The sequence below is a fragment of the Ambystoma mexicanum genome, chromosome 6p (assembly GCF_040938575.1).
Source record: "Ambystoma mexicanum isolate Mex_15411 chromosome 6p, UKY_AmexF1_1, whole genome shotgun sequence".
NCBI lineage: Eukaryota > Metazoa > Chordata > Amphibia > Caudata > Ambystomatidae > Ambystoma > Ambystoma mexicanum.
Genome location: NC_090935.1, coordinates 795199315 through 795212475, shown reverse-complemented (window position 1 = coordinate 795212475; position 13161 = coordinate 795199315).

The window sequence follows — 13161 nt, the reverse complement described above, 5'->3', positions numbered from 1 at the left end:
GGTTACGAGTTGGAAGAATGATTCTTGGCTAAATTGGTTTCTGGGTTGATTGTAGCATTTCTGTTGACTCTCTCAGAGAAGAGGCCAGGGTTCTCCATTCTTGCATATCTTTAAGACATGCCTTGGCTTCATTCACTACAGCAAACCCTTCACCTTGAACAGACCTTTCATCTGAGTATCTGGGCCTGATTAGGAGTTTGGAGGTAACCATGGCGCTAATAGCGCCATGGCTCCCTCCAAATCCTTACCGACTCCGCCCTGGTGAATGGAGCTATTACCGCCCCATTCCAAGGTTGGCGGGGGCAGTAATTCCCCGATAGGGCTCAATGGGAATGGGGAAGGCGCTAATAACGGTACCGCAAATTGCGGTACTGTTATTAGCTCCAAAGTCCCTTTGCGGGCCCCGTCCTTAATGCCTGGAAAAAGCAGGCGTTAAGGGACGACCCGCAAAGGGAACACATAGTAGGGCGGTAAGGGATTACCGGCACCGATAAGGGCACCGGTGCTGGTAATCCCTTACTGCCCACCTCGTAATGAGGCCCTCTGTCTTCATATTGTGCCCCGTTCTTAGGTCTAAGTTTATCTGTTTTTTTGATCTCCCTATGTGTGTAGGTCATAACATCATAGCCTTTTTTTTAAGAGCACCTGCCTCTTTCAGAATCAGAGCTCTAACCAGTGGTGAGTTAATAATCAGTCGCAAATAGTCATATCTTATTTTATGCATGAAATCCACTAGTTGTATGTCCGTTGTGGAAATCAATCTCAGTTCAGGAATGTCTTCAAACAAATTTAAAATGCAAGATCTGTTCAAAGCTCTGGATCCTCCTTCCTCAAAAACGTAATACAATAGTAAGCTTGGCTCATTTGGAAACACCAGATCTCTGAGATTTTCCTGGTGGTTTATATTGTAATTAAAGTTGTCGTGTTTTACTACTTTCTCTTCAAAGGTGCGATTGCTACCTTCTAAGGTTTTTTTTAACACTATCGAGTTCTGGTCATTAATAGATTGATTCAATGTTGGTGCGCTCTCTTCCATGCTTCCTCTTAAATTAGTACTATCTATGGCTAGGGAGAGTTTCTGTGCAATTATCCTCTCTGTGGCCATATTCAGATCTTGTTCAGACATGTTCTTGATATTGTCTTTCTCACTTTTATCTGGTACATTATTGAAAGAGGGTGAGTTATTTCCAGTTTTGTCTGATGGGGCAGGGTTCTGCATGCTGTTCTCCCCATTGTTTTCAATCCCTTTTGTATTCAAATCATCTATACATAGTAAAGACTGGTCACTTATCTTATTACTTTTATTCTTCATGATGGTACTTGCCGATGTCGGCGTATTTTCCCTTGAGATTACCTCGGGATTTTTAAAGATGTCAAAAATGCCTGCTACACATCTTTCCAAGAGTCGTAGATTTTTGTCAATTCTATCAGAAACATCTTTATGGTTTAGAGCCTCTGAATACTTTGAAGTCCCTTCAATGTATTCCTTTTGGGTGTTAGGAAATTGTTGACCGAGGCCAGGTAGAATCATATTTGTTTTTTGTTTGGGGGTCTTGGCTGCACTTCGAGTATCTCCCTGCGCAGACCTATCCCTTTCAGACTGGAAAACAGCTACTTCGTCATGCAGGTCCAAACCTCGCATAAATTTGCGTGACAACATATTGGGTCCCCCACCCTTGGCACCAATTTTTTTTCCTTTGCTGTTATTATTTTTTTTTTCCTTGTTTTTGGATGACCCAATATTAACATAGGTTTTGTTATTATTCATACTTGGGCCCCTCTCTCCACCTACATCCCCGGTGACAGTCAGGACAGATGCATCTACTGAGTCTTTTTCTGTGATATGTAACAATATTTCCTCCACAAAAAGAACTTCGGCTGTGTCCTGCACATGACATTTATTATTTTCACTTGTAGAGCACTGTTCTGTTAGGTACTTTTTGTCTATGTTAGCCGGCTTGTAAGCACCTTCCTGCCATTCCACCATTAAAGTTCGGCACAACACTGGCAGCGCTCTTAAAGCTAGCACGATTTCATCCAGGTGCCTCAAATGCTTTTTTAATTCGATAACCATCAAACCTTGAATACTTGCCTGTGCTAAGTCTTTTTCCTTACTAGGCTTTTGGATACTGCTCTTTGCCTCAAAACTTTGTGTTCTTCATTAATCGTATTCAGGTGTTGTGTCAAATTTAGCATAGTGATTTCACCTGTGCTAAAGATCAAGGGGGTGTCCGCAAAAGATTGATTCGCATTTGTATCAATTCCACCATCTACAATTAGAGCGTGATTAGCATCTTCATCAAACAAACATTGCAAATGAATAGAAATTTCCACATTAAACAATTCTCCCCCTTCTTCAGAGACAGTTTGAGCACTCTCCAGAATGTTGTTGTCCGTGTCGGACGATACTAGAATTGGTGTTTCTGTTGGTGGCTCCATGCTAGCACGCCTTGTTACCACTTTACTTACAGTTTTAACATGCCGCTTCTCTTTGTTAGGCGTAGATACCATCTTTGAATCAATAAACTTCTCCTATCATCTCCCCATGCATATATTTGTTATCAAACATACGTTACTATAGAATTTCATGGGACAGCTCCACTGCGCTACGAGCAGCGAACAGCAAACAGCCCACTTGAAGCCCGCTTGCTAGTCGCACGTGTGCAGGAGCATGTGTGCTGGGCTTTTTGTATCGTTCATTAGAAAGGGGGTGTGGCCTATAAAAAATTCAAATAAACATTGTATTATTAATCTATAATTATAGTATACTTTCCTAAATTAAATTAGAAGTCCATTATAGTCAATTATTTATATTAAGTATGGTCAACTTGCTTCTTAGCTCTCCATAGAGTTCATAAGACGTGTAGATGGCAGGCTGTGTTCAATCCACCAGCAGTCCACCAAAACAGCAAACTGCCCACTTGAAGGCCACTTGCTAGTCGCTTGCGCACCGGAGCACGCGTGCTGGGCTTTTTGTATAGTTCGTTAGAAAGGGGGCATGGCTTCATAGCTCTCCACAGAGTTCATAAGACGTGTAGATGTCAGGCTGTGTTAAATCCACAAGCAGTCTTCCAAAACAGCAAAAAGCCCACTTGAAGCCCACTTGCTAGTGCTAGTATGTGTTTTGTGCAGGTATAGTTGCAAAGAATGTCCACTAAATCTCCTCTGCCGCTATATATGTAAATAAAAAAGAAAACAAAGTCTATTTATAGTTCTGGTTGCTGATTTGCTGTTGTCCTCGATCTTGTCTGAACTTCTCTTTTTCATGTTCAGATTGAGGGTGTTGTGTCAGGGGAGTTTCTCCTTTGTAGGGCATATCCAAGGTGCTACCATCCCTGTCTTCCTCAAACCTTCACAGCAGTTTGTGTCACTTCTTCTATGACAAAGGGGCCTTCAAATTGTGGCTTTTGCCAGGAGCTTGTGAAGTTTTTACATTGGACTTTGTCCCCTGGGTACAGAACTAAAGGTTTCAAAACTGTTGTTGCTTCATTTTGTTCATTGTCTTCATTAATAGAGTCTCGCTTTTGTGCCAATCACCATTAACTCAGTCTTTTCCTTGTTCAAGGCCAAGCCATTGTTTAACATCCAGGTTTGTATAAGATCATAGATCTTGTTGATTGTATTTTCATCATCATGATGATTGCCTGATAATGGGATGACACATTGAGTGCATAATTTGTAAAGGCAATCCCATATTCTTCCAGCAGATCAAAGAAAGGCACCCTAAATATTGTATAAAGAGAGGGTGATAAGCAGCCCCCCAGAGGTACACTGTATGCCACTAGAGTACCTTATGCTTCCGCATCCTTGCTGCAGACTCTCCACCAGCGGTTATACAAAAAATAGCTCATTCATAAGACTGCATTCTCTGAAATATCTGCCACTCCTTTTAACCTGGCTGCCATCAACTCGTGGTCCACCAGGTCAAATGCTGTGGACAGGTCCAGAAGCATCAGAATCTCTGTCTGCCCCTATCCATGATCTGTAACAGCCTAGACTTCAGATCAAGCAAGGCTGTCTCTGTCCCTTAGCCCTGTCTGAAACCAGACTGCCATTCATTGAGGATCCCCTGGGCATTCAAGTGAGCTGCAATTTCTGTATAGGCTACCCGGTCCAGAATTTTCAGTAGAAATAATGTATTCTTAAAGGGACAGTAATTACATGGCATTTGAGGGCATAAGCCTGTTTTATTTAGCAGAGGAGTAATCCACGCGTTCTTAAGTATGGTAGGCAACACATTTCCTTTAAATGATGCATTGACAAACTTGCACCATAGGGGTACGTACCTTAATAACAATCCAAAGCAAAGATCCCCCCTACAGCTTCTGGGTTCAAGTTTGTCAATATGCAGAGCAAGTTCATCTTCTGTAATAGGGCTGCAGTTGAATTGCTCTTTCATCATCATGGACATACAGGCAATTGGACCTAAAGGATCTCTACTAGATCCATAAATCTTTTGACTCTTCACAATATTTTCTTTAATTTGACTAAGCTTTTCGATCATAGCATTCTGGATAGCGGTACACCAGACATCATCTCTAGTGATAGTGTCAGGCTTACTATAGCCGACATACTCTAGCTCTCTCTGAATCTTAAAGAGTTCCTTAGATTGAAATGGTGCATTGACAATCCTGTCATCAAAAAATATTTTTGTTTCTGCTATAATGGCTTCTTTAAACTTTTTTGCAGCCTCTTTTTGTAGCTTTCCCATTCCTGGGCATCATGAGATGATCTCCAAGTGTAGAAACACTTAATTTTAATGGACTTCAGTTTTTTCAGTTCTACAGTGAACCAAGGGTTCCCCAGTTGATACACTTTTTGCTTTATTTTAAGAGGAGCTAGCAGATTGGTAGCATCATTTAAAGATTATTATTATTATTATTAATATTATGCACATTTATAATGTGTCAGAGCCCGCAGGCCTTCTTCAACCTTCCCTGCAGCGGTCGAAGCTGTCAAGACATAAAATTAACAGAATCCCTCATAGCAACAAAATAAGTATGCATCTCAGTTCCCAGCACACTTGCAGTCCTATGTACATCAGTTTTGCACTCGAGTGGGAGGAGCAAGAGGTGCATGCATACAGTGTCCCATCACCAGCTCATGTGGAGTTATATGATGATTACTTAATGCAAATAGAGCTAAGGGCAGGCAATGGAGCCATCCTTTCTTCAGGGTCACTTTTCAGAGGATGTTGAGGCGTTCATAAATACTGTTCGCTTGTGGGTGGTGAGCGGAGGAAAACCTATGATTAAAACCCAACAAGAGAGTAATGTGCTCAATTACTTAATTTACAAAATGGAGTCAATTATCAGACCTAAGCACCTCACACATTCCCCGCTTTCAAAATACCTCACGTACGAGGAACTTTGCTGCAAATGTAGCATCGAGATGTGTGCATGGGCTGGAATCGACCCATCAGGATAAGGGACATATGACTACCAACATGTACCCAATGAAGTTACACATTTGGAGTATATCCACATAATTGATATGCAAATGCTCAAATGGTCCTGTAGGATGGGTAATTGCTCCTCTCAATGTTTGCAAAGTGTGCCCAGCGATAAACTGCTGACATATAAGACAACTCATTATGAAATCGGCAGCATGCTCTGCCAAGTTTGGAATAAACCAATCTTCTGAGATTGTTGCTGCAAGACACTTGTGATATGTCCACTGGATAATGTAGTTAATCCAAAGCTATTTTAAGGAGCCTTAGAGGCATAACTTGTTTTCTGGTGCTGTCCTGGCATCACATTGCATCTGTGGGGGAGAATGAGCACCCTCTCCACTCCCATAATTCTTGCTCTTCTGATGGGGCTCATCCCTGTAACTCTACAATCTCTGATATATGCAATCTATTGAACCCCTCCTTCATTGCCAGGTTGCATACATGTGTGTATTTGTTCCTTGCTATGTGAAATTCAGATGTTTCAGAAACATATTCTGCTATTTTTGTTTCTAAATCGGTGGCTTTGTTGCCACAAGAAGCCAAGTCTGTACCTCTGGTGTGAGCTGCGTACTTCAATATGGCAATAGCTGAGGGGAGTTGAAGTGCCTTTATGAACCTGTCCAATAGCAGTGCATGATACCCTGGTATGCCATCTGCACGTAAGAAGCCATGTCTCCTCCAGCATGACAATCCTGAATGCACAGTTTACGTCACATACAAGGAGTCAGAATACTCCATTACTGCCTCGTCTTCATGTGTTTCAAGTGCCAAAATCAGAACTACCAATCCTGCTGCTGTGACGAAAAGTGCAGTAGCAATCTCGCACTAATCACTGTTTCAAAAGTGTCATTTTGTGTTGTTTTTACCACAGCAGTCCCACTGTTTCTGTTTCTTCCATGAACTGATCAATCGACGATAAACCATCAATAAAAATAATTGTCCCCTCTCCTAGGGTATTGTCCTTGACGTGTGCTATATCATCATAATATTCAGTGTATTTAGCTTAGTCATGCACAGTGTCTCCTTTACTGCCTCTGCTATTAATTTAGCTGGGTTCACTATTCTGCACCTGACAATTTGATTGATGGGCTTAAGATGATTACCTCATAACCCGAAGGTCTTTGTGTGGTCAATCTGATTTTAGTCTTTTCAAGAATCACAAACAGGGCATGTTCAACATATGATGTGACTGTGCAGTCTATAATGCTGGAAGTTTTTTTCAATCACGAAGGCTGCTGCCGCAAACGCTTGTTCGCATGGGTAATGTCATCTCATCACTGGGTCTAAAATCCCACTATAAAATGCTAGTGGCTTGTGCCCCATGGTAGTCTTTTGATCGAGAACAGTTGTCATCACTACTCCATTCCAATGTGAGAATTAAACATAATTCTTCATTATAATTGAGATCCTATCTTGCACACTTTCTCCTCTGTCCCTCACTTCTACCGAGGTTGCTGGAGTCGGCTGCAGCAGTGCCTCCACCGACCACCTGGAGCCCTACAGTGCACTCGCTGCACATTCAACATCGAAGGTAAGCCCCTCCGGGCTATAGAGAGCATGCGCACAATTGCGCAACATAAGCCTGAAATTCTTTAATGTTTATTTTCCATCCGTTGCATCATTAATCCTGCATGAAAAACTACAAAAGGAGCTTTCACTTTGCGCTCTGTTGGGGCAACTTTGTTTGCATATTCAGTCCTGTTGGTCTTTGCCATTCTATGATGGCCGCATGCACCCTGAGCACCGGAGTTCTTTGTTTTCTGGTGCAGGAGGCCTAGGATTGGCAACAGCCTACCTTATCTTGGGCCTATCAGAAGGGCGGCAGGCTTGGCCAGCTCTCCTCACAATGCCCACTCCTAAGGCCCCTGTCCGCTCCCTTTCTGCTATCTGGACAGCCTGGGTGGCTCCCATACTGGGTGTCCTGGGAAGAGACCTGATCCTGCATGTGCCGATGCCTGCTGAACTCTTCATGAATTTTCAGTTCCTTGTGGGTTAGTCCCAAATGTCATCTTCCACACATCTGACTTTGCTCCCTCTTTCCTTCAGCATTGCCTTCTTCTGCCTTCGAATTGTGCTGTGCCCAGTGACCACTGCTTTTTATCTGCCTTACCAGATTTTTCAAATTGTGCTGTGCCCAGTGACCACTGCTTTTCATCTGCCTCACCACTTTTTGTGAATTGTGCTGTGCCAGTGACCACTGCTTTTTATCTGTCTTGCCACTTTTCTTGAATCGTGCTGTGCCCAGTCACTACTGCTTTTCATCTGCCTTGCCCCTTTTTTTTTAATCGTGCTGTGCCCAGTGACCATTGCTTTTCATCTGACTTGCCACTTTTTCGAATTGTGCTGTGCCCAGTGAACACTGTTTTTCATCTGCTTTGCCACTTTTCTTGAATTGTGCTGTGCCAGTGACCACTGCTTTTCATCTGCCTTGCCATTTTTCTTATGTGTGCTGTGCCCAGTGACCATGGCTTTTCATCTGCCTTGCCACTTTTCTTGAATTTTGCTTTGCCCAGTGTCCACTGCTTTTCATCTGCTTGCCACTTTTCTTGAATTGTGCTGTGCCCAGTCACCACTGCTTTTCATCTGCCTTGTCCCTTTTCTTGATTTGTGCTGTGCCCAGTGTGCACTGTGTTTTCCCTGCTGTCCTTTCCCACCCTAGCTCTTCTGTCTCTTCTGCCTGCACCACCCACCCCTCTGTGTCTCCATACCCCTCCTTTCTTTCCTCTCTCTCCTCCCCCCTCCACTTCAGTTATGGTGCTCTCTGTCTCTCCTATCTTTTCCAACTGTTCCACTGTCAACTATCCTTCCCTGCTCACTATGTCTGGTAGCAAGAAGTTCAAAAAGATCATCCAGGTCTCCAACCCATGCCTCTCTATCGCTGATAGCTACAGCGGCGCTTCCTCCAGACAGACCCTGTCTGACATTCTCTTTGTTGTTCCTTCGCCAGACCTATGGACTCTTCATATGGTCTCAGTGCTCTCGCCTTACTCCTCCTCTCCCATTAATTGTGGCACTTGGTGGGAGGCCTTCCTTGGCTCCTTCCTCTCCTCTAAGGTCATCATTAATGTTTACAGGAATGTCACAGTCTTGGTCCAAGGCCCTCAGGCCAACCTCCTCCTCTTTGACTGACATTTTCCATGCCTTATCAATTTCCTTTCTGCTCCCGCTATACCTTTTCTCCGTTCTTCACCTTCTTTGCCCCTGCCCTGCGCCATTTCTCTGGGACCCTCCTCTTCCTTGACTACCCTGCCCTCCCCTCCTTCCTCCTCTTCCCTCTCGCTGGCTCCTCCTACACCTCTGCACGAAGTACCTCTGATTTGCCCCCCTCCCTGGAAGTCTTTCAAACATGGCAACCTTCTCCACCTTGCCACTCTTAACTCTCGCTCAGCTGTCAAACACTCCTCTGACACCTACTGTCTCCTGGAAGAACATGACCTTGATGTCCTTGGTTTCACCAAGACATGGTTCACAGCCAGCTCTGTCACAAGTTTTGATACCCTCATCCCTGATGGCTACATGATCCTCACCACATCCAAAGCCAACCGCATCAGTGAGGGTGTAGCCTTGATCTTCCCTGAGTGTATTCCTGCCTCTATCATTCATTTGCAGGCCTACACCTCCTTTGAATGTATGGTCTGCAGGATTTCAATTTCTACTGGCCACTCTCTCACCATGGCTACTATCTACTGGCCACTTGTTCAGATCACCTCCTTCCTCTCTGAGTGGGTAGACCTCTCCTCCTCCTTCCTGGCACTGATATATTAACTCCTCCTCCTCGGAGACCTCAGCATCCACCTGGATGCTTCTTGTCCCTCCTCTGTACTCTTTTGCGACCTCTGTGACTCTATCACTCTCTTTCTATTCCTCCCTGTGGCCCGACCCACTCTGCAGGGCATACTCTAGATGTTCTCATCTTCTCTGACCTCCCCCTTGCTAACTCTCTCACCACTCCACTCTCCTGGAATGATCACGTTCTCCTTTAATCCCATCTCTCCCTCTCCCCGCAGACCAAACCAGCTCCAGCACTGCCACTTACCTTTCCGGTCATCCGGCCCATGAAGTGTCTGTCAGTTGAGTCTTTTGCTGCCACTTTCTCCCCCCTCCTCCAACTCTGGCTGAATCTCACACTGACACTGCCATTTCTAAGCTCCACTTTGCTATATCTGATACTCTCAATGTTCTTGCCCCTGGCCTCATGAAGCCCAAAGCCAAGTGCAACTCTAGGGATGACTCTGACCTCGTCACCCTGAAACGCAAGTATAGGGTTGCCTAGAGGAAATGGTGAGCATCTTGTGCATCCTCTAACAAACTGGCCTGCCGCCTGCTCCAAAGACAATACGGGCTCTCTGTCGGCACTAAGAAGCAAGCCCACATCCAAGCCCTCGTCTCTGCGGCATCTAACAACTCGACCTAACTCTTTCAAATTTGCAAGGAATTGGCCAATCCTGCTGCAGCCTCTACTTCTCCTGTCCGCTCCCTGTTCACGGCACTGGCTTCTCATTTCATTTCTAAAGCCCAGGACATCCTGTCCACCCTCTCGTCCTCTCCTCCTCTTCCTGCCTCTCTCACTGCTACCACTGCCCCCCGTTGAGCTTCCTCTCCTCCGTCTTTCTCTTCTTCTCCCTGACAAGATTTCTAGACAAGTCTGATCAATGAAAGTCCAGTCAAAACAAGTTCTTCCCTGTTCATCCAAAACCAGCAAGGACAACATTGACACACTTGCTATTGCCTTGGCTGACTTCTACAATTATTCCTTCGCCACTGGAGCCTTCCCCTCCCCTATGAAGCACTCCCTCATGCACCCTCTTCTCAAGAAACCCACAGCCGACCTCTCCCGGCTTACTACCGCCCAATCTCTATCACTTCTTACTCGGGCAAACTCTTGGAAAAGCTGCCCATCTCCCAGCTTAATCGTCACACTGATTCTGTTGGTTGTCTCCATGACCATAAATCTGGATTCAGAGCTGCCAGAAGGATGGAAACTGCTCTCCTGAACATCCGTGAACACCTGCTCTCCAACCTTGACTCCAACTTCCCTTCTGTCCTCATCCTACTCAATCTCTCTTTTGCCTTTGACACGGTCAACCATGACATTCTGCTCAACCTATAAGTGATTTCAATCTGGCAAACAATCGAGTCAAGCCCAGCATGTAGTGCACAATTGAAACCCTATTTATTTTATCTATGAGTTCAATATTCTGAACGATATACCACTCGTATCACACCCTTCTCCTGGAACGCCCCCCCCCCCCCGGTCACACTGAACCAGGAATCAGGCTAGTTTGCAAAGGTAAGTATTTATTTATGTTTTTAAAATTTGATAGCAATATATTTTAATAGGTAAACAACAATCACCAATGGGCTGATAGAACACTGCATGATATCTTTAATACACTATGAATCAAGTAATGAGCACAAACAGAAATGCAGTACAGAAAAGACTACTTTTGAATTGGTGTAGAACAGAAGGCACTATGGTTAGAGGTTCCCTCTTCAACACCCCTCAACATCCCAATAGACAATGTAAAGAGATGGGAGGAGAGAGCAGGTATTCAGGAATAGCATGATTCAAACAGAATATCAGCCCCACCTTCCCCCTTCAAACACAAGAGAAAACGGAATTGGCTTTTCAGCTGTCAGAATGGATTTGAAATTGTCTTTGTAATTGACTGAGCAAAAACACCAAATGTGGTCGAAAACACAAAAATTGTTATAAATTCCTATGGGAGCTACTTTGAACAGTTGCACACACTCACAAACAATGATTTATTCAGAAGAAACTATTTGAAATCTTAAAGTCCAAGTGGGAATTAAATTAAACTATTTCACACGTGTACAATTTCTCAGAATGTAAAATCGCGGAAAACTTTTCCTTACGCGATATTCACTATAACGGGAGAATCACACTGGGTTATATGGCTAGCTAAGGATGTTAGGTACAAGTAGGAGTTGAAATTTTGTTTCTATCAGAAAAACTGAGGGAGTTATAGAGGTTTTAGTAAAGGTTGCTTTTGTAAAATAGGCGCGAGAATGGAAGACAGAAATGCACTTTGAAAATGACAGATGGGTTGATACAATGGATTATGACTATGAAAAAGAGAATGCCAAAGAGGGATCTTACAGTCACGTGATCAGTGTAACCTGCCTGTTGTGGATACTCTACTTCTTCAGATGAGAAAAGAGTCAGCGCAAAGATAGTTCTAGCAACACTATGGTTCTGAATGACAATGCAAATATACTATGGGTCACAGTTCTTCCTATTAGTACTCACAGGATAAGTTATTAAATTGGGCCATCAGTTCTGGTCATGGATTGGATCTGGTCTAGGAAGAAAAAGTACATCAGGCACGGGATCGGATCAGTTATTCCGGTCACCGGATTTGCACAAAACCTTCCCTCCTTGTTTGTGGATGTTTCAATCAGCTGGATAGCGGGTTCCTCAGGCAAGCCTAGTGGTAGCAAGCCAGACAATTTCAGGATACTAGTTCAAAAGGCCTTCTCACACCACAGCGGTTCACTGGGTTGCAAGAATAATTTTGAGGATTAGGCCTTTCAGAAAGTCAATAGTTCTCTACTGTTGCAAGAGTCTTGGCATCTGGAAGGATGTTAAATCTGGATGTAGAATGCTGGATCAGAGTGCTTCGCCAGAATCAGGAAAGTGAGTAGATCAGTGAGTCCCTATGTGTTGTCAGCTGTCTCTATTTATCCTTTCAAATGACATCACAAAATGGGTGTATGGGCCGGCTTAACTAAGCCCGCCCCTGTGAGCTGGGATTGGATCAAAACCTCATCTCCGCCTTGCAACTGAATGATTGCATTAAGGCCGGATGATGTCGCATTTTATGGTTTGATTTACAGCTCTAAGAAACCTCCCTTTAGCTACTGGTCTCAAAATCGGATTTTCCCTAAATACTTATTTCCACCTTGGTCACTTTTACACAAATCACACACATAGATGCCATATTTTATGTAGTATCAGCTCATCAAAGTCCCACAGCTGTGAGATCTTGTTTCAACTTTCTACAGAATTTTGTCCTTTTTTGCTAGGAACACAATTTTCAAACTTTATGCAAATTTCCACAAATGTGTGTGTTTAACATAGGGATGTGTGTGTACATTTTCACAATTCTGGGATTCATACCTTTCACAAAAAAACCACATCTATTGCCATTCCTGTCCAGAACATGTTACACGGTTCTGCCACCTCTTAAAACGTGCAGCCAAAAATTAGACTAACAGATATGTCCTAGGTATATTTTTCTCCATTTTGAATCACAAGTTATGAGTCTTTAAAAAAATGTTCTTTGTTCATGCTTAACAGCAAATTGTACACCCCTTTTTCTCTGCTTTTAGTCCAGGAGCATCCCCTCCTTGTGTGTTCCTTCCAGGAGCCATTTACGACCCTCTCACACCTCCGTTTCCTGGGCTGAAGGGCCTGCTATTGTTCATTCTCTTTCTGTAGACAAGAGTCTGGGTTACCCCCACAATTAGCACCTCCCTGTGAGTTTCTGCTAAGAGGAAGGCCATCCTCTTGGGAGAAACCTGTTTGTCCACTTCCAAAGTGTTGCAGCTCAGCCAAGCTAATTAATTCTTAATTAAAACCAGGAAAAACCACATTTTTTTTTATTGTAACATATAGTTTATTACAAACTTTTATTACAAAACTTTCACTTCCAATCATTATAATTCTCATTTTCTTTCCATGTACA